Source organism: Bombina bombina, chromosome 5 (genome assembly GCF_027579735.1).
Source record: "Bombina bombina isolate aBomBom1 chromosome 5, aBomBom1.pri, whole genome shotgun sequence".
Lineage (NCBI taxonomy): Eukaryota > Metazoa > Chordata > Amphibia > Anura > Bombinatoridae > Bombina > Bombina bombina.
This window is the reverse complement of record NC_069503.1, coordinates 317,293,566-317,313,341: the sequence shown is the minus strand read 5'-3', so window position 1 is coordinate 317,313,341 and position 19,776 is coordinate 317,293,566.

Sequence of the window (19,776 nt, the reverse complement as noted above, 5' to 3'; positions counted from 1 at the left end):
ATTAGATATTAAAAGTAAAATAGAAAGTTGTCTAAAATTGCATGCTCTTTCTAAATCATGAAAGAAAAAAAATTGGTTTTCATGTCCCTTTAAATCAATAGTGCTCTTATTCTAGTGCTCATGGTACAGCTCAAGCGATAGTCTCAGGCGCTAACATCCCTCACCTCATATATATATATTTATATATATATATATATATATATATATATATATATATTATATATATATATATATATATATATATATATATATATATATATATTATATATATATATATATATATATTATATAATATACAGTATTAATATATATTTATATTATATACACTGGCTCCACATAGACTCCAGAATACAATTTAAAGTATTAACCTTAACTTACAAAGCACTCAACAGTCTAACTCCCAACTACATTTCCTCTCTCATCTCCAAATAAACCCCATCCGGTCCTCTTCAATCAACCTCTGACCTACGTTCTCTCCACTCCTGTTTTCTCTACATCCCACTCCCGACTCCAAGACTTCTCACGTGCTGCTCCTGTCCTCTGGAACTCTCTACCCCACTCCATAAGACTCCAACCTTGTATAGCTTCAGAAGCTCCTTGAAAAACCCACCAATTCAGAGAGGCTTACATCTCTCCTCCATCTCTCATCTGAACCAAACTAATACATGAACTGCCTGACTCACTGCTGCAACTACAATCCATGTGACATGCTACCCCAATCTTATGTCTCTGCAGGGGAGTTTATGGAAACTATAGAGGGTTTGTGGCATTTAAGCCCAGTGTTGAATTAAACACGGTTATCAAATATATAGATTAAAAATTAACACTTTATTAAAATATATGCAAAATGGACAAAACACAATACATAAGACACTAAAAAGGATATCAGAGATGGGTGTGCACACTTCCAAACTCCTTTAAATCACTAAACCCAAATAAGTGTCTTACCAAATTAAAAACTTGCGGACCCATGTGGACCTAGAGATATGGTGGGTCTATGGTTTAATTTTAATATTAATATAGGAACCTTTGAAAAATGCTTATCTGTATATCTCAATATCATGCATATGCCAGTTCAATCACATTCACATCTAATAGCAGATAACCTAAGCGCTCAAAGGCTACCTCCTGCCTACGTACTGCTTTGATTGAACAAAGTCAGCCGATTTCTAGCTAGTTTCCTATAGTTAATTGGAACAGATAAAACTCAATACACATGGATTCACACACATTCAATAGTATACAGTGCAACACATAGGTCATGGAATACTTAGTGAGCTTGAATCATATTCAGCATTGATATATCTCACTATAATGAGGGAATAACTAAAGAACTCCTAAGCGTACTAACTGTATGGCGTTTAGATATGCAGCTTTCCAAACTGCCTTGGCCAGATTAACCATCGCAAAAATGTATATCACAATTTCAAAAGTTAGGGCGTTATATTAGTATTAAAATCCTTCTATAGGTATCTCCAGTGCTGATACTGTGTATCTCCTGCGGTATATTTCAAACCGCAACTATGAGTACTGAGCTCTGTTTAGGACCACACACGTTTCTCTTGCTGAATATGATTCAAGCTCACTAAGTATTCCATGACCTATGTGTTGCACCGTATACTATTGAATGTGTGTGAATCCATGTGTATTGAGTTTATCTGTTCCAATTAACTAAAGGAAACTAGCTAGAAATTTGTTCAATCAAAGCAGTACGTAGGCAGGAGGTAGCCTTTGAGCGCTTAGGTTGTCTGCTATTAGATGTGAATGTGATTGAACTGGCATATGCATGATATTGAGATATACAGATAAGCATTTGTTAAAGGTTCCCTATATTAATATTAAATTAACCATAGACCCCACCATATCTCTAGGTCCACATGGCCCGCATGTTTTTAATTTGGTAAGACACTTATTTGGGGTTTAGTGATTTAAAGGAGTTTGGAAGTGCGCATACCCATCTCTGATATCCTTTTTAGTGTCTTATGTATTGTTTTTTGTCCATTTTGCATATATGTTAATAAAGTGCTCACTTCTTGTCTTTTAACGACGGGTTTCTGAAAACTTGTAATACCAGCACTGTAGGTAAGTGAGCGGTGAGGAAAAACTGTTCGTTAGCACCGCACAGCCTCTAATGCAAAACTTGTAATCTGGGCCATAGGAATTTATAATTCTCATAGGAAATTCCTATAGAAAAAAAAAAAAAAAGGTTTTAATATCTCATATATTAAATCAATAATAAGATAGACACATTTTTTGTTTTCATTTTTTCATTGCAAAAGTAAATTCTATCAAGTTCTGTTTTAGACATTTTATTTATAATGCACATGTTTTTGCTGTCAATCATTCTTATTGAAATGTCAGTACTGAGCACAGGTCAATCACGCTTTTTTATTTTTTTTTGCTTACATAGAAGATTTTTTTTAATTTATTTTATCATTTGTATTGAGGTTTTTAAGAAAAAAACAACATAAAACATACAGTATATCCATATATATTAACAACAGACTGATATGTCAATTTCAGAATGATATAGAATACATATTATATACCAACAACGTTGGGAATAAAAGACATCTGGGACATCAATAAGGATGAACATATATAAGTGAAACCTGATTTTATTGGATAAACTCCTAATAATTATTCAGAAGTCTACTCTTGGACCTATTTATTTTTATATTTCTCAAAGAAGGAATCTAGCAAATCTCAACTGGCCACTTTTGAGCATTAGCACAAAATAGTGTTTAAAAAAGAAAAGGAAAAACTAAAATGATAAGAGAGTTATATCTATAAATGGAAGAGAATATTTTTCATGTGTGTCAACTATATATTTACTATATATGGTATCGTACAACAGATACAACACAACACTGAGGCTATATAAAAGTACAGTATAGCATTCAAAGTATACAGGCTGCTGCAGCCCATGTATTAGTGCTTTAATTACCCAAATACATTTCTAACTAACAATTTTCACAAAGCAGAGCAGAGAGGTAATTGCTCTAATGAATTAACAATTGTACTGAAGAATATCAAGGTATTATGCGAGATGGGTCTAAAAAAGAAAAGCTATTCAAGACTAGAAGATGTTTAGCTCTCATATAGAAATTAATATATGTAGATCAAGACTATAAACGGTATAGACTATAAAGGTATTAGTCTCCTTTCCCATAGCAAAAGTAAAAATACAATGTTCAAACATAAGAATTCTGATTCCATATTAGCACTTGTATAACATACATAAAGACTTATCACAATAGTCAGAGCTGTTTTTACAGGGCTCCATTTATCAAATGTTGCTGTAGCAATTCATGTCCGCTGGAAATCGCTGCAGGAGGACAACATACACTGTCCGCATTTATTATTGCACAAGCATTTCACCTATTGTCCGCTAGCAACGGCTGTCAATCATCCCGATCGTATCAGATTAGGATGGTTTAAATTGTGGCGAACAGGTTAAGAAGCAACTGTCTTACGACTGCTGTTTCTTAACTTTGGTTTCAGGCGAAATAATGGTCCTCCAAAGCAACTGTTTGATAAATGGAACCCACAGACCTCAGATACCCTAATGTCACCATACAATAAATGTAGGCATATGTGCATACTCTCAGTAGAGTATAATTTAGAACATTATGAAATGTTATATTGCCCCCTTCATATATAATATTATAATACCCCTGAGAGAACTATTACAGTACAAAAAATCATTTGAAAAACTTCTACTGGGCTATCAATACCATAACATAAATTAGCTTCTAACAACATATTCGTTATGATGAAGACATGAAAGGCATAGTCCTTGCCTGTAACACAAACCCTTTGTAGAGATAAAAAGATACCAGGCTCTAAACAACTAGATCCTGTGTACAAAAAACATTAATAAGGCTAACTATGACTTACAGTAGTATTTAACAATATGTGGATCTAATTATAAAACATGTCTTTAAAATACAAGTGATATATGTAAAAAAATACCTATAAAATCCTTAGTCGCCTATCAGCTGAATGCTAGGGTACAGATATAAGTAATATATTACTTGCAAGCCTGATTAAGGATAGCATTGTAGAATGGGTAATAAGACATCTATGACCCACCTATAAAACAACAATATCACATCAAATGAACTATAATATAGTACATAGGCAGGCAGTGCTAATGTATAACATATAAAGAGTCTTCATGTACAGAACTAAACATAATGGGCTGGATTACAAGTGGAGCACTATTTTAACGTGCACCCATAAAGGGGCAAATTTGCCATTTAGGCAACACGTAAAATAACCAGCCATTACAAGTGACTGATTAATGCTTCTGCAAGCTCATGGGAGCACTTTGCACAAAGCGCAATTAACCGGAGGTGACACTTCTGCTTAATTAAAAAAATGTGCACCAATTGCCCCCCAAATAAAGTGGACAGTTCTTAAAATAAAAAATATTAGCATCTTTTTTTTTTTTTAACTGCACGAAGCAGTTATAAGGGGTTAAAGTGAGGGAATGTGGGGTGTTAGAAAAAAAAAAAAACGCACTGAAAAGTGCCTTTACATTGTGGTCTATGGGGACTGTGTTTTTGACTGTAAATATATGTACTGTATATGCTTATATACAGTCGTATGCAAAAGTTTAGGCACCCCTGACAATTTCCATGATTTTAATTTATAAATAATTGGGTGTTTGGATCAGCAATTTCATTTTGATCTATCAGATAACTGAAGGACACAGTAATATTTCAGTAGTGAAATTAGGTTTATTGGATTAACAGAAAATGTGCAATATGCATCAAAACATAATTAGATAGGTGCATAAATTTGGGCACCCCAACAGAAATATTGCATCAATATATAGTAGAACCTCCTTTAGCAGAAATAACAGCCTCTAGATGTTTCCTATAGCCTGTAATGAGTGTCTAGATTCTGGATGAAGGTATTTTGGACCATTCCTCCTTGCAAGACATCTCCAGTTCAGTTAGGTTTGATGGTTGCCGAGCATGGACAGCCTGCTTCAAATCACCCCACAGATTTTTAATGATATTCAGGTCTTGGGACAGGGATGGCCATTCCAGAACATTGTACTTGTTCCTCTGCATAAATGCCAGAGTAGATTTTGAGCGTTATCTTGTTGAAATATCCAGCCCCAGCGTAACTTCAACTTTGTGACTGATTCCTCAATATTATTCTCAAGTATCTGCTGATATTGAGTGGAATCCATGTCACCCCTCAACTTTAACAAGATTCCCAGTACCGGCACTGGCCACATAGCCCCATAGCATGATGGAACATCCACCAAATTTTACTGTGGGTAGCAAGTGTTTGTCTTGGAACGTTGTGTTTTTTTGCCACCATGCATAACACCCCTTGTTATGACAAATAACTCAATCTTTGTTTCAGCACTCCACAGCACCATCTTCCAAAATTAAGGTTTCTTGTCCAAATGTGCGTTTGCATACCTCAAGCGACTCTGTTTGTGGGGTGGCATCACTCTCCCATACAGCTTCTCCTTGTGCAAAATGTGCTGAATTGTTGAACGATGCACAGTGACACCATCTGCAGCAAGATGATGTTGTAGGTCTTTGTAAGTGGTCTGTGGGCTGTTTTTGACTGTTCTCACCATCCTTTGCCTTTGCCTCTCCGATATTTTACTTGGCCTGCCACTTCTGGCCTTAACAAGAACTGTGCCTGTGGTCTTCTATTTCCTCACTATCTTCTTCACAGTGGACACTGACAGCTTAAATCTCTGCAATAGCTTTTTGTAGCCTTTTCCTAAACCATAATGTTGAACAATTTTTGTTTTTCAGGTCATTTGAAAGTTGTTTTGAGGCCCCCATGTTGCCACTTTTCAGAGGAGAGTCAAAGAGAACAACAACTTGCAATTGGCCACCTTAAATACCTTTTCTCATGATTGGATGCACCTGTCTATGAAGTTTGAGGCTTAATGGGCTCACCAAACCAATTGTGTCTTCCAATTAATCAGTGCTAGGTAGTTAAAGGTATTCAAATCAACAAAATGACAAGGGTGCCCAAATTTATTCACCTGTCTAATTTCGTTTTGATGCATATTGCACCTTTTCTGTTAATCCAATAAACCTCATTTCACTACTGAAATATTACTGTGTCCTTCAGTTATTTGATAGATCAAAATAAATTGCTGATCCAAACACCCAATTATTTATAAATGAAAATCATGGAAATTGTCAGGGGTGCCTAAACTTTTGTATACGACTGTACATATATATTTATGTGTTACTATGTGTATATATGAATATAAACACATAAATATATATGTATATATGCATATACATATATAATTTTAATTTGCTGACCAATGCTGTATGACTTACCCTCTGTGCTGTGCTAGGGTGCTTTGCCATGTATCACGGCATGAGAACGAGGCTCCCATTGGAGTCTATGGAAGCGCTCTCTTTTGAGTGCAAAAATTCTATGCATTGCTCTTAACTTGTAATACAAGCCCTTGTGAAAGCACAATTTTGCGCTCCACTCATACTCTAAGCCAATATCAGATATATATTCCCCCACTGAAATAGGGCCATTTCTACAGGGTCCAATAAGCCAACCTAGCCCATTAGAGACTTTACTGATGCTTGACAAAAACTGAATCCCAAGGGAAATATAGTATGCACATTCACTACCAGAGTGGTGTTGCACAGACAGGAAAGCACCTCTGTATAGATTTTAGCTCAGTGAGATCTGATATTGGCCTAGAGTATGAGTAGAGCATAAAATTGCCCTTTCATGAGGGCTATTACAAGCTAACCGCAATGCCTCTCTCTTGACTGCATGAAACTGCACTGGGCACATAAGACTATCTCCTCATATTGATCTTGATGTTATCTTCTTCTATATACTGGTTTCCTGCTAACTGCATGAGCTGGTCAAATGGCTAATAGGCTAGAAACTGTTATAGAAAGTTCCTCCTCCATTCTCAAATGAATAAACGAAAAGCTTTAAACCAGCTCTTAATACCCGATTTTCCAGGAAAGTTGGGGGGGGGGGGGGCGCTGATATTCCTATCCTGAAGAGGAGAGGTTTATTTGAACAGTAAGAGACAGAATAACAACAACAAAATCCAGAAAAAACGCATTTCAAAAAAGTTATAATTGATTTGCATTTTAATGAGTGAAATAAGTATTTGACCCCTTTTCAAAACATGACTTAGTACTTGGTGGCAAAATCCTTGTTGGCAATAACAGAGGTCAGATGTTTCCTGTAGTTGGCCAACAGATTTGCACACATCTCAGGAGGGATTTTGTCCCACACCTCTTTGCAGATCCTCTCCAAGTCATTAAGGTTTCGAGGTTGACGTTTGGCAACTCAAAGCTTCAGTTCCCTCCACAGATTTTCTATGGGATTAAGGTCTGGAGGACTGCTAGGCCACTCCAGGACATTAATGTGCTTCTATACCCATCCCAAACCATTTTCAATGCCCTGGCTGAGCGAAGCGGGTGTCGCAGGATTCCAGTCCTTAATGGCGTAGTGTGTTACCAATTGTTTTCTTGGTGACTATGGTCCCAGCTGCCTTGAGATCATTGACAAGATCCTCCCATGTAGTTCTGGGCTAATTACTCACCGTTCTCATGATCATTGAAACTCCACGAGGTGAGATCTTGCATGGAGCCTCAGACCAAGGGAGATTAACAGTTATTTTGTGTTTTTTCCACTTGCGAATAATCGCACCAACTGTTTTCAACTTCTCACCAAGATGCTTAGCAATGGTCTTGTAGCCCATTCCAGCCTTGTGTAAGTCTACAATCTTCTCCCTGACATTCTTGGACAGCTCTTTGGTCTTGGCCATGGTGGAGAGTTTGGAATCTGATTAATTGATTGCTTCTGTGGACAGGTGTCTTTTACACAGGTGACAAGCTGAGATTAGGAGCAATCCCTTTAAAAGAGTGCTCATTACATATATAAAAGAAACCTGGAAGCCAGAAATCTTGCTGATTGATAAGAGATCAAATACTTATTTTATTATTATTATTATTATTATTATTATTATTATTATTATTATTATTATTATTATTATCGGTTATTTGTAGAGCTCCAACAGATTCTGCAGTGCTATAAACAAAGGGGGAGTACAACAAAACAATTATAGGGATCAAATTGGTAGAGGGCCCTGCCAGGAGTTGCACTGTTGTAGTCAGTTTTGAAGAAGGTGATCTACAAACAGCTGGACTCTTAGGCTTACATGCTAAGGGGTTCAGGGGATAGCAATGGAGGAGAGGAACTGGTATTAGGAAAGGTTAGTGTAGGTTGTATGCATCCCTGAACAGTAGAGTCTTTAGGGAGCACTTCCTTGAAGCTTTTAAAACTAGAATAATAATAATACTCATCTTACCTTTGACCCCTTCCCAGTCTAACACCTTGTCATATACCAGATCATGTTAAAATACTTTTTAAACATTTGTTTCAATAATAAACATAGACATGTATATATATATATATATATATATATATATATATATATATTATATATATATATATATATATATATATATACTGTATATACACACATAAATATATATACATATATGACTGTGTTATTTTAAAATGTTTTACATGTGTTTAATATACTGTTATTCTCGCCCCTTACAGTTTACCTCAGGTTTCCAATCACATTAACTTTTTTGCAATGTTTAGCTGGGGCGGGCTATCTTTGAAAGTATAGGCCATGCTATCAATAGCACTCCACTTGTAAGAAGAGCCTTGATGAGGAGTTAATTTTATCATTAAAATGTTCCTTTAATTTTAGCTAGTATTAAGACCTATACGGCTAGATTACGAGTTTTGCGTTAATCTTAAAAAGTAGTGTTAGCCGGTCCTAACGCTGCTTTTCAACGCCCGCTGGAATTACAAGTCTTGCATGTACAGGTGTACCGCTCACTTTTTTGGCCAGACTTGGAAAATACCACAAATCCACTTACATAAATTGCGTATCCTCTTTTTTCAATGGGACTTGCATAGTGCCGGTATTACGAGTCTGCCAAACAGTAAGCGGTACACCCTCTCCTGTCAAGACTGGTACAGCATTTTAAAGTCAGTAGTTAAGAGTTTTACACTACAATGCGGTAGCATAAAACTCTTAACTAAAGTGCTAAAAAGTACACTAACACCCATAAACTACCTATTAACCCCTAAACCGAGGCCCCTCCCGCATCGCAAACACTAAAAGAAACATTTTAACCCTAATCTGCTGAACTGGACATCGCCCGCCACTATAATAAATATATTAACCCCTAAAACCGCCGCACTCCCGCCTCGCAAACATTAGTTAAATATTATTAACCCCTAACCTGCCGTCCCTAACATCGCCGCCACCTACCTACATTTATTAACACCTAATCTGCCGCCCCCAACGTCGCCGCCACTATATTAAAGTTATTAACCCCTAAATCTAAGTCTAACCTTAACCCTAACACCCCCTAACTTAAATATAATTAAAAGAAATCTAACTAAAAATTCCTATCATTAACTAAATTATTCCTATTTAAAACTAAATACTTAACTGTAAAATAAACCCTAAGGCCTAGATTGGAGTTTGGCGGTAGCCGTGAAAACCAGCGTTAGAGGCTCCTAACGCTGGTTTTAGGCTACCGCCGGTATTTGGAGTAAGTCAAAAAAAGGGGTCTAACACTCACTTTTCAGCCGCGACTTTTCCATACCGCAGATCCCCTTACGTCAATTGCGTATCCTATCTTTTCAATGGGATCTTTCTAACTCCGGTATTTAGAGTCGTGGCTGAAGTGAGCGTTAGAAATCTAACGACAAAACTCCAGCCACAGAAAAAAGTCAGTAGTTAAGAGCTTTCTGGGCTAACTCCGGTTTATAAAGCTCTTAACTACTGTGCTCTAAAGTACACTAACACCCATAAACTATCTATGTACCCCTAAACCGAGGCCCCCCCCACATCGCCGACACTCGATTAATTTTTTTAACCCCTAATCTGCCGACCGCCACCTATGTTATACTTATGTACCCCTAATCTGCTGCCCCTAACACCGCCGACCCCTATATTATATTTATTAACCCCTAATCTGCCCCCCACAACGTCGCTGCCAGCTACCTACACTTATTAACCCCTAATCTGCCGTCCGCACGCCGCCGCCAGCTACATTATAGCTATGTACCCCTAATCTGCTGCCCCTAACACCGCCGACCCCTATATTATATTTATTAACCCCTAACCTGCCCACCTCAACGTCGCCTCCACCTGCCTACACTTATTAACCCCTAATCTGCGACCGGACCGCACCGCTATTATAATAAAGTTATTAACCCCTAATCCGCCTAACTAACCCTATAATAAATAGTATTAACCCCTAATCTGCCCTCCCTAACATCGCCGACACCTAACTTCAAACATTAACCCCTAATCTGCCGACTGGAGCTCACCGCTATTCTAATAAATGTATTAACCCCTAAAGCTAAGTCTAACCCTAACACTAACACCCCCCCTAAATTAAATATAATTTTAATCTAACGAAATTAATTAACTCTTATTAAATAAATTATTCCTATTTAAAGCTAAATACTTACCTGTAAAATAAACCCTAATATAGCTACAATATAAATTATAATTATATTATAGCTATTTTAGGATTAATATTTATTTTACAGGTAACTTTGTATTTATTTTAACCAGGTACAATAGCTATTAAATAGTTAAGAACTATTTAATAGCTAAAATAGTTAAAATAATTACAAAATTACCTGTAAAATAAATCCTAACCTAAGTTACAATTAAACCTAACACTACACTATCAATAAATTAATTAAATAAAATACCTACAATTACCTACAATTAAACCTAACACTACACTATCAATAAATTAATTAAATACAATACCTACAAATAACTACAATGAACTAAACTAACTAAAGTACAAAAATAAAAAGAACTAAGTTACAAAAAATAAAAAAATATTTACAAACATAAGAAAAATATTACAATTTTAAACTAATTACACCTACTCTAAGCCCCCTAATAAAATAACAAAGCCCCCCAAAATAAAAAAAATGCCCTACCCTATTCTAAATTACAAAAGTTCAAAGCTCTTTTTACCTTACCAGCCCTGAACAGGGCCCTTTGCGGGGCATGCCCCAAGAAATTCAGCTCTTTTGCCTGTAAAAAAAAACATACAATACCCCCCCCAACATTACAACCCACCACCCACATACCCCTAATCTAACCCAAACCCCCCTTAAATAAACCTAACACTAAGCCCCTGAAGATCTTCCTACATTGTCTTCACCTCACCGGGTATCACACCGATCCGTCCTGGCTCCGATATCTTCATCCAACCCAAGAGGGGGCTAGATATCCATCATCCGACGGCTGAAGAAGTCCAGAAGAGGGTCCAAAGTCTTCATCCTATCCGGGAAGAAGAGTAGATCCGGACCGGCAACCACCTTCTTCCAAGCGGCATCTTCTATCTTCATCCGATGAGGACCGGCTCCATCTTGAAGACCTCCACCGCGGACCCATCTTCTTCCGACGACGACTTCCTGACGAATGACGGTTCCTTTAAGGGATGTCATCCAAGATGGCGTCCCTCGAATTCCGATTGGCTGATAGGATTCTATCAGCCAATTGGAATTAAGGTAGGAAAATTCTGATTGGCTGATGGAATCAGCAAATCAGAATCAAGTTCAATCCGATTGGCTGATTGAATCAGCCAATCAGATTGAGCTCGCATTCTATTGGCTGATCGGAACAGCCAATAGAATGCGAGCTCAATCTGATTGGCTGATTGAATCAGCCAATCGGATTGAACTTGATTCTGATTGGCTGATTCCATGAGCCAATCAGAATATTCCTACCTTAATTCCGATTGGCTGATAGAATCCTATCAGCCAATCGGAATTCGAGGGACGCCATCTTGGATGACGTCATTTAAAGGAACCGTCATTCGTCGTCTAGTCGTCGGTTGAAGAGGATGTTCCGCGTCGGCTTGGAAGAAGATGGTTCCGCTCCGCTCCAGAAGAAAGAAGATTGAAGATGCGGCTTGATAGAAGACTTCATCCAGATGATGGACTTCCGACTTCAGCCCGAGGATGGATTTCTTCAGTCGCCGCTTGGATCCAGACTTCAGCCCGAGGATGGACGTCACTCTTCAGCCCCCGCTTGGGCTTGGATCAACACTTCCGAGGCTTGGATCAAGACTTCCGAGGACAGATCGGTGAACCTGGTATGGTGAAGATAAGGTAGGAAGATCTTCAGGGGCTTAGTGTTAGGTTTATTTAAGGGGGGTTTGGGTTAGATTAGGGGTATGTGGGTGGTGGGTTGTAATGTTGGGGGGGTATTGTATGTGTTTTTTTACAGGCAAAAGAGCTGAATTTCTTGGGGCATGCCCCGCAAAGGGCCCTGTTCAGGGATGGTAAGGTAAAAGAGCTTTGAACTTTTGTAATTTAGAATAGGGTAGGGCATTTTTTTATTTTGGGGGGCTTTGTTATTTTATTAGGGGGCTTAGAGTAGGTGTAATTAGTTTAAAATTGTTGTAATATTTTTCTAATGTTTGTAAATATTTTTTTATTTTTTGTAACTTAGTTCTTTTTTATTTTTTTTACTTTAGTTAGTTTATTTAATTGTATTTATTTGTAGATATTGTATTTAATTAATTTATTGATAGTGTAGTCTTAGGTTTAATTGTAGGTAATTGTAGGTATTTTATTTAATTATTTATTGATAGTGTAGTGTTAGTTTTAATTGTAACTTAGGTTAGGATTTATTTTACAGGTAAATTTGTAATTATTTTAACTATTTTAGCTATTAAATAGTTCTTAACTATTTAATAGCTATTGTACCTGGTTAAAATAAATACAAAGTTACATGTAAAATAAATATAAATCCTAAAATAGCTATAATATAATTATAATTTATATTGTAGCTATATTAGGATTTATTTTACAGGTAAGTATTTAGCTTTAAATAGGAATAATTTATTTAATAAGAGTTAATTAATTTCGTTAGATTTAAATTATATTTAAGTTAGGGGGGTGTTAGTGTTAGGGTTAGACTTAGCTTTAGGGGTTAATACATTTATTAGAATAGCGGTGAGCTCCAGTCGGCAGATTAGGGGTTAATGTTTGAAGTTAGGTGTCGGCGATGTTAGGAGGGCAGATTAGGGGTTAATACTATTTATTATAGGGTTAGTGAGGCGGATTAGGGGTTAATAACTTTATTATAATAGCGGTGCGGTCCGGTCGGCAGATTAGGGGTTAATAAGTGTAGGCAAGTGGAGGCGACGTTGTGGGGGGCAGATTAGGGGTTAATAAATATAATATAGGGGTCGGCGGTGTTAGGGGCAGCAGATTAGGGGTACATAGGGATAATGTAAGTAGCGGCGGTTTACGGAGCGGAAGATTAGGGGTTAATAATAATATGCAGGGGTCAGCGATAGCGGGGGCGACAGATTAGGGGTTAATAAGTGTAAGGTTAGGGGTCTTTAGACTCGGGGGTACATGTTAGAGTGTTAGGTGCAGACGTAGGAAGTGTTTCCCCATAGCAAACAATGGGGCTGCGTTAGGAGCTGAACGCGGCTTTTTTGCAGGTGTTAGGTTTTTTTTTCAGCTCAAACAGCCCCATTGTTTCCTATGTGGGAATCGTGCACGAGCACGTTTTTGAAGCTGGCCGCTTCCGTAAGCAACTCTGGTATCGAGAGTTGCAGTTGCGTTAAATATGCTGTACGCTCCTTTTTTGGAGCCTAACGCAGCCATTCTGTGGACTCTCAATACCAGAGTTATTTTAAAGGTGCGGCCAGAAAAAAGCCAGCGTTAGCTACGCGGGTCGTTACCGACAAAACTCTAAATCTAGCCGTAAGATAGCTACAATTTAACTAATAGTTACATTGTAGCTAGCTTAGGATTTATTTTTATTTTACAGGCAAGTTTGTATTTATTTTAACTAGGTAGAATAGTTATTAAATAGTTATTAACTATTTAATAATTACCTATCTAAAATAAATACAAAAGTACCTGTAAAATAAAACCTAACCTAAGTTACAATTACACCTAACACTACACTATAATTAAATAAATTGACTAAATTAAATACAATTAAATAAATTACATACAATTACCTAAATTAAATTAGCTAAAGTACAAACCCCCCCCCACTAAATTACAGAAAATAATAAACAAATTACAGAAATTTAAACTAATTACACCTAGTCTAATAGCCCTATTAAAATAAAAAAGCCCCCCCCAAAAAAAAAAAAAAAACCTAGCCTAAACTAAACTACCAATAGCCATTAAAAGGGCCTTTTGCGGGGCATTGCCCCAAAGTAATCAGCTCTTTTACATGTAAAAAAATTACAAACAACTACCCCAACAGTAAAACCCACCACCCACACAATCAACCCCCCAAATAAAAACCTATCTAAAAAACCTAAGCTCCCCATTGCCCTGAAAAGAGCATTTGGATGGGCATTGCCCTTAAAAGGGCAGTTAGCTCTTTTGCTGCCCAAAGTCCCTAACCTAAAAATAAAACCCACCCAATACATCTTTAAAAAAAACCTAACACTAACCCCCTAAAGATCGACTTACCGGTAGACGTCTTCAACCAAGCCGGGCGAAGTGGTCCTCCAGATGGGCAGAAGTCTTCATCCAAGCCGGGCAGAAGTCTCCATCCAGACGGCATCTTCTATCTTCATCCATCTGGCACAGAGCTGGTCCATCTTCAAGACATCCGACGCGGAGCATCCTCTTCAACGACTAACACAGAATGAAGGTACCTTTAAGTGATGTCATCCAAGATGGCGTCCCTTAGATTCTGATTGGCTGATAGAATTCTATCAGCCAATCGGAATTAAGGTAGAAAAAATCCTATTGGCTGATGCAATTAGCCAATAGGATTGAAGTTCAATCCTATTGGCTGATTCTATCCGCCAATAGGAATAGGCTCACGTTCTATTGGCTGATTGGAACAGCCAATAGAATGCCAGCTCAATCCTATGTCGGGGGCGGCAGATTAGAGGTTAATAAGTGTAAGATTAGGGGTGTTTAGACTCAGGGTTCATGTTAGGGTGTTAGGTGTAGACATAAATTTTATTTCCCCATAGGAATCAATGGGGCTGCGTTAAGGAGTTTTATGCTGCTTTTTTGCAGGTGTTAGACTTTTTTTCAGCCGTCTCTTCCCGTTGATTCCTATGGGGAAATCGTGCACGAGCATGTTACACCAGCTCACCGATGACTTAAGCAGCGCTGGCATTGGAGTGCGGTAATGAGCAAAATTTTTCTCAACGCTCACTTCTTGTCTTTTAACGACGGGTTTATGAAAACTCGTAATACTAGCGCTGCAGGTAAGTGAGCGGTGAGGAAAAACTGTTCGTTAGCACCGCACAGCCTCTAATGCAAAACTTGTAATCTGGGCCATAGGAATTTATAATTCTCATAGGAAATTCCTATAGAAAAAAAAAAGTTTTAATATCTCATATATTAAATCAATAATAAGATAGACACATTTTTTGTTTTCACTTTTTCATTGCAAAAGTAAATTCTATCAAGTTCTGTTTTAGACATTTTATTTATAATGCACATGTTTTGCTGTCAATCATTCTTATTGAAATGTCAGTACTGAGCACAGGTCAATCACGCTTTTTTATTTTTTTTGCTTACATAGACGATTTTTTTTAAATTTATTTTATCATTTGTATTGAGGTTTTTAAGAAAAAAACAACATAAAACATACAGTATATCCATATATATTAACAACAGACTGATATGTCAATTTCAGAATGATATAGAATACATATTATATACAACAACTTTTGGGAATAAAAGACATCTGGGACATCAATAAGGATGAACATATATAAGTGAAACCTAATTTTATTGGATAAACTCCTAATAATTATTCAGAAGTCCACTCTTGGACCTATTTATTTTTATATTTCTCAAAGGAGGAAATCTAGCAAATCTCACTGGCCACTTTTTGAGCCTTAGAACAAAATAGTGTTTAAAAAAGAAAAGAAAAAACTAAAATGATAAGAGAGTTATATCTATAAATGGAAGAGAATATTTTTCATGTGTGTCAACTATATATTTACTATATATGGTATTGTACAACAGATACAACACAACACTGAGGCTATATAAAAGTACAGTATAGCATTCAAAGTATACAGGCTGCTGCAGCCCATGTATTAGTGCTTTAATTACCCCAAATACTTTATAACTAACAATTTTCACAAAGCAGAGAGGTAATTGCTCTAATGAATTAACAATTGTACTGAAGAATATCAAGGTATTATGCGAGATGGGTCTAAAAAAGAAAAGCTATTCAAGACTAGAAGATGTTTAGCTCTCATACAGAAATTAATATATGTAGATCAAGACTATAAACGGTATAGACTATAAAGGTATTAGTCTCCTTTCCCATAGCAAAAGTAAAAATACAATGTCAAACATAAGAATTCTGATTCCATATTAGCACTTGTATAACATACATAAAGACTTATCACAATAGTCAGAGCTGTTTTTACAGGGCTCCATTTATCAAATGTTGCTGTAGCAATTCATGTCCGCTGGAAATCGCTGCAGGAGGACAACATACACTGTCCGCATTTATTATTGCACAAGCATTTCACCTATTGTCCGCTAGCAACGGCTGTCAATCATCCCGATCGTATCAGATTAGGATGGTTTAAATTGTGGCGAACAGGTTAAGAAGCAACTGTCTTACGACTGCTGTTTCTTAACTTTGGTTTCAGGCGAAATAATGGTCCTCCAAAGCAACTGTTTGATAAATGGAACCCACAGACTCAGATACCCTAATGTCACCATACAATAAATGTAGGCATATGTGCATACTCTCAGTAGAGTATAATTTAGAACATTATGAAATGTTATATTGCCCCCTTCATATATAATATTATAATACCCCTGAGAGAACTATTACAGTACAAAAAATAATTTGAAAAACTTCTACTGGGCTATCAATACCATAACATAAATTAGCTTCTAACAACATATTCGTTATGATGAAGACATGAAAGGCATAGTCCTTGCCTGTAACACAAACCCTTTGTAGAGATAAAAAGATACCAGGCTCTAAACAACTAGATCCTGTGTACAAAAACATTAATAAGGCTAACTATGACTTACAGTAGTATTTAACAATATGTGGATCTAATTATAAAACATGTCTTTAAAATACAAGTGATATATGTAAAAAAATACCTATAAAATCCTTAGTCGCCTATCAGCTGAATGCTAGGGTACAGATATAAGTAATATATTACTTGCAAGCCTGATTAAGGATAGCATTGTAGAATGGGTAATAAGACATCTATGACCCACCTATAAAACAACAATATCACATCAAATGAAACTATAATATAGTACATAGGCAGGCAGTGCTAATGTATAACATATAAAGAGTCTTCATGTACAGAACTAAACATAATGGGCTGGATTACAAGTGGAGCACTATTTTAACGTGCACCCATAAAGGGGCAAATTTGCCATTTAGGCAACACGTAAAATAACCAGCCATTACAAGTGACTGATTAATGCTTCTGCAAGCTCATGGGAGCACTTTGCACAAAGCGCAATTAACCGGAGGTGACACTTCTGCTTAATTAAAAAAATGTGCACCAATTGCCCCCCAAATAAAGTGGACAGTTCCTTTCTTAAAATAAAAAATATTAGCATCTTTTTTTTTTTTTAACTGCACGAAGCAGTTATAAGGGGTTAAAGTGAGGGAATGTGGGGTGTTAGAAAAAAAAAAAACGCACTGAAAAGTGCCTTTACATTGTGGTCTATGGGGACTGTGTTTTGACTGTAAATATATGTACTGTATATGCTTATATACAGTCGTATGCAAAAGTTTAGGCACCCCTGACAATTTCCATGATTTTAATTTATAAATAATTGGGTGTTTGGATCAGCAATTTCATTTTGATCTATCAGATAACTGAAGGACACAGTAATATTTCAGTAGTGAAATTAGGTTTATTGGATTAACAGAAAATGTGCAATATGCATCAAAACATAATTAGATAGGTGCATAAATTTGGGCACCCCAACAGAAATATTGCATCAATATATAGTAGAACCTCCTTTAGCAGAAATAACAGCCTCTAGATGTTTCCTATAGCCTGTAATGAGTGTCTAGATTCTGGATGAAGGTATTTTGGACCATTCCTCCTTGCAAGACATCTCCAGTTCAGTTAGGTTTGATGGTTGCCGAGCATGGACAGCCTGCTTCAAATCACCCCACAGATTTTTAATGATATTCAGGTCTTGGGACAGGGATGGCCATTCCAGAACATTGTACTTGTTCCTCTGCATAAATGCCAGAGTAGATTTTGAGCGTTATCTTGTTGAAATATCCAGCCCCAGCGTAACTTCAACTTTGTGACTGATTCCTCAATATTATTCTCAAGTATCTGCTGATATTGAGTGGAATCCATGTCACCCTCAACTTTAACAAGATTCCCAGTACCGGCACTGGCCACATAGCCCCATAGCATGATGGAACATCCACCAAATTTTACTGTGGGTAGCAAGTGTTTGTCTTGGAACGTTGTGTTTTTTTGCCACCATGCATAACACCCCTTGTTATGACCAAATAACTCAATCTTTGTTTCAGCACTCCACAGCACCATCTTCCAAAATTAAGGTTTCTTGTCCAAATGTGCGTTTGCATACCTCAAGCGACTCTGTTTGTGGGTGGCATCACTCTCCCATACAGCTTCTCCTTGTGCAAAATGTGCTGAATTGTTGAACGATGCACAGTGACACCATCTGCAGCAAGATGATGTTGTAGGTCTTTGTAAGTGGTCTGTGGGCTGTTTTTGACTGTTCTCACCATCCTTTGCCTTTGCCTCTCCGATATTTTACTTGGCCTGCCACTTCTGGCCTTAACAAGAACTGTGCCTGTGGTCTTCTATTTCCTCACTATCTTCTTCACAGTGGACACTGACAGCTTAAATCTCTGCAATAGCTTTTTGTAGCCTTTTCCTAAACCATAATGTTGAACAATTTTTGTTTTTCAGGTCATTTGAAAGTTGTTTTGAGGCCCCCATGTTGCCACTTTTCAGAGGAGAGTCAAAGAGAACAACAACTTGCAATTGGCCACCTTAAATACCTTTTCTCATGATTGGATGCACCTGTCTATGAAGTTTGAGGCTTAATGGGCTCACCAAACCAATTGTGTCTTCCAATTAATCAGTGCTAGGTAGTTAAAGGTATTCAAATCAACAAAATGACAAGGGTGCCCAAATTTATTCACCTGTCTAATTTCGTTTTGATGCATATTGCACTTTTTCTGTTAATCCAATAAACCTCATTTCACTACTGAAATATTACTGTGTCCTTCAGTTATTTGATAGATCAAAATAAAATTGCTGATCCAAACACCCAATTATTTATAAATGAAAATCATGGAAATTGTCAGGGGTGCCTAAACTTTTGTATACGACTGTACATATATATTTATGTGTTACTATGTGTATATATGAATATAAACACATAAATATATATGTATATATGCATATACATATATAATTTTAATTTGCTGACCAATGCTGTATGACTTACCCTCTGTGCTGTGCTAGGTGCTTTGCCATGTATCACGGCATGAGAACGAGGCTCCCATTGGAGTCTATGGAAGCGCTCTCTTTTGAGTGCAAAAATTCTATGCATTGCTCTTAACTTGTAATACAAGCCCTTGTGAAAGCACAATTTTGCGCTCCACTCATACTCTAAGCCAATATCAGATATATATTCCCCCACTGAAATAGGGCCATTTCTACAGGGTCC